The 3,490-nt window shown below is 42.3% G+C and overlaps 1 long non-coding RNA gene across 7 annotated transcripts in view; it reads right to left on the bottom strand.

Moving 5' to 3' along the window:
* The window catches only part of LOC116082619, a 214,574-nt gene that overhangs the window by 49,473 nt on the left and 161,611 nt on the right, over positions 1-3,490 (bottom strand). For 4 of the 7 annotated variants that reach the window (XR_004115366.1, XR_004115369.1, XR_004115368.1 and 1 more), the window contains one exon: positions 1,415-1,538. The exons of the other annotated variants lie outside the window; for them this stretch is intronic. This is a non-coding gene — a long non-coding RNA (uncharacterized LOC116082619). The remainder of the gene's footprint in view (positions 1-1,414; positions 1,539-3,490) is intronic. 7 annotated transcript variants of the gene reach the window in all.

Genomic DNA, 3,490 nt, shown 5'->3' with positions numbered 1-3,490 from the left:
GAAGGAAGGACAAGCCAGCCTAAATATAGCTATCTCCTGAGAGGCTCTGACAGTACCTGACAAATACAAATATAGAGGCTCACAGCCATCTCTTGAACTGAGTACACGGTCCCCAATGAAGGAGTTAGAGAAAGGACCTATGGAGCTGAGGGGTTTGCAGCCCCATAGGACGAACAACAACATGAACTAACTAGCACCCTCAGAGTTCCCAGGGTCTCAATCACCAACCAAGGACTACACATGGTGGGTCTGATTGTTCTGGCAGCAAGTGTATAGTAGAGGATTGCAAATTAAATTATCAATAGGAGGAGAAGACCTCGGCCCTGTGAAGGTTCTGTGCCCCAGTGTAGGGGAATGCCAGGGCCAAGAAGTGGGAGAGGGTGGGGTGGCAGGCATAAGGAGGGGGGAGACAACACGGGTTTGTTCTTGTTGTTTTTGTTTGTTTGTTTGTTTGTTTTTTGGAGGGGAAACTGGGAAAAGAGAAATTTACATGTAAATAAAGAAAATTTCTAATAAAAATAAAAGATAAAAAAAAAGATTTATTTATTTATTTTATGTATATGGGTACACTGTTGTTATCTTCAGGCACACAAGAAGAGGGCATCAGAACCCATTACAGATGGTTGGGAGTCACCTTGTGGTTGCTGGGAATTGAACTCGGAACCTCTGGAACAACAGTTGGTGCTCTTAACCATTAAGCCACTTCTCTAGCCCACGTTATGCCATTTTCTTGGCAAGAATGTGAGTTTCTCTGCTGAGGCTTCAAAGCTGAGTTTATGGGATAGGTAGACTTAGCTTTATCAGAAATCTTGGAGAAGAAATCTCCTCTGAGGTGATTCATGCGGTTGCCCAGTTCTATTCCCTGCAGGAACACAATACAAGCTCTAACTTTTCAGAGAGCTGTTGGTGGCCAGTGACCCTTAGGAACCAGTAGCCTCTCTCCAATCCATGCATGTTGGTACTCACATTAAGGACCCAAGCAACTTTCACCAAATCCTCTCGCCTCTGAATCTCTCTCTTTTCTTTTTTCATCCACATGTTTATTATTTATTTTTGTATTATTTAAACTTTTATTGCATTATGATGAGAAAAGTTACATGATTTCAATTTATCTGAATTTGTTAACATTTAAAAACATATTTTAATTAAATAGAATTAAATCACATTCTTGTTCCCCTTTTGTATCACCGCTCCTCCCATAGAACCCCCGTCAATACCTACAATATCTTTTGTCATATGCCTTAAAATTTATAAAATATTATAACAATAAAAATAAGTATTATAAAAGTTGTTTAATATAAAACAACAATCAATTTAACAGTCTTATGTAGATGCTCGTCTACAGCAATAGTGAAAATACATTTTCTAGTCCCAGTTACTCCCAGTGTTGGGACAGATGTTGGTTCCTGCTCACCTCTGATCCTGGGTGTCCCTCTGAATCTCTTAAGTCTTCTTTTCTCTCTCTGATTCCAATAGAGCAAACTCTCTGCTGCTGGGGGTTTAAGACAGCAACCTGTAGCGTGTGATCGTTGTGGATCCTGATACCATACATAGCAGATATTTAACATTATGGCTCATAACATTAGCACAATTATAGTTATAAAGTAAGAGGAATCATTTTATGGTTGCGTGTTGCCCCATCACAAGGAAGTATTAAAGGGTCACAGCATTGGGAAGATAGAGAACCACTGGTCTAAGAGATTAGACTGAGCCCCACATACTTAACTTAAGATAACGCTTAGGCTAACATGTTGCATACAAAGTCCTACTGGGTATATAATACATTTTACTCATAAGCTTAAAACACTAGGAAGAGTGGAGGACTCGTTCTGCCTCCCAGAAGACCTCTGCTTCTTGACAAGAAACAGACAGATGCTGTATAATAGTCAAGAAGGTGTAGTGGGCAGTACCACTCACAGAAAGAGGGTAGAACTGTAAGAAATCACAGAGCAAAGAGGGAAACCTGGGGGCAACTGGAGAAGTAAAAGTATCCGGAAAAGTCCAAACAACAAAAGTGAGATTCTCTCACAGGATCTGGAAGTAAAGGGGAATGAAAGTGTCTCCTGGGTTGCACATTATTAGAAGAGCATGTTTAGAAGATGCTGGAGCAAGCACCAAGCAAAATCCATATGCAGGCAACACAGTAGCAGCTAGCTCCTTGTACCAAGATACTGTTGCCCTTCGTCTTCTGGAGGAGACCTTTCTGCCCTTGCAATAGTGCTCCTAGAACAGTGGCAGGCTGAACTCTCATGGGAGCCCATCGAAGGAGGAAAAAGGAGACAAGTGGACCCACACATGCTGATGCATTAGACATCGACAGACCAAAACAATGAGGGATTTATAATCCTCCACAAAAAGAGAAAGGGAAAAATATGTCAGTCTGTGTCAGCTTGTGAGAACCAATAACTTTCCATGGTAATATTTCACTGTGAAGGTAGACAAACCTCCAATCCAATTCAGTGTGTGTCCCAACGCCCCACCCCTTAACCCCTCCCACTACCACCCCCGCCCTGGAGAAGAGCAACGGAAATGACACTAGTGAATCTACACAAAGTGCCAACCAGCAAGAGGAATGATCTCAAGATGCAGTTGAAAAGGTTTCAGGCTACTGTTGGCTACTCTTTGTAGTAAGTGATAAAAGTCAGTATGGTTATCGGAATTTTCAATGTTTTCCTTTATGTTCCATGTACTAAAAAAAAAAAAAAGACCATAAAAAGAGCTCCTGTCCACTGTAACCTCTTATTCTCCCAGATCTTCCTGTAAGGTAGTGACAGAATCCTGTGTAAGCGATCAGCACGCAGATGGTGCCAACACAGTGGCCCTGAATCTCATATTCAGACTGGAAGTACAGAACACAAGAAACCTGCTCAATGCTGACCACACTGCTCAGAACTGGCCAGGCCAGGCCAGCTCACAGGCTAAACTGGCCTCTGCAGGGAAGGGCCCTCAGATGGCTGAGTTCAGGACCCATCTGCTACCGTCATCATGAATCATGCTTGATTGTTAAGAATCAAGGAGCAATGTCTTCTCCAGAAGCCGTCTTTTCCTTCCCAGTGTCAGATCCATGGAATTTAAGTGGGAGAGAAATAGTGTGGACTCCAGACAATCTCATTAACTTCTGGTTTTGAGGACGCAGGGTTTCTTATTTGTAACTCTTTCCCTGACCCATCCCTTCCAGCCACACAATTCATTCCAAGATGCAGGTTCCTCCCCAGGATGCTGGCTACACACTAGGCATAGGCTCCCCCTAGAAGATTCTCCTGATTATACTCTAGCTTTCACTATTGTAAGCAGCTGAAAAAGTGACCTTTCTACCTGGACCATGTCCCTAGGTCTCCCTTCTTTGACAGCTGAGGATAGTAAGCACCCAGAATGTCACTATATACAACAGTGTGACCCTGGGAAACATTGTTGTGGCTAGTACCTGACATTGTTGGTGACCTAAGTATGACTTAATATAGTTTTTTGCTTTCTTTTTTTTTTTTTTTTT

This window comes from Mastomys coucha, unplaced genomic scaffold, assembly GCF_008632895.1.
Source record: "Mastomys coucha isolate ucsf_1 unplaced genomic scaffold, UCSF_Mcou_1 pScaffold7, whole genome shotgun sequence".
In the NCBI taxonomy this organism is placed as follows: domain Eukaryota; kingdom Metazoa; phylum Chordata; class Mammalia; order Rodentia; family Muridae; genus Mastomys; species Mastomys coucha.
This window is presented reverse-complemented; position numbering and strand designations above follow the sequence as displayed.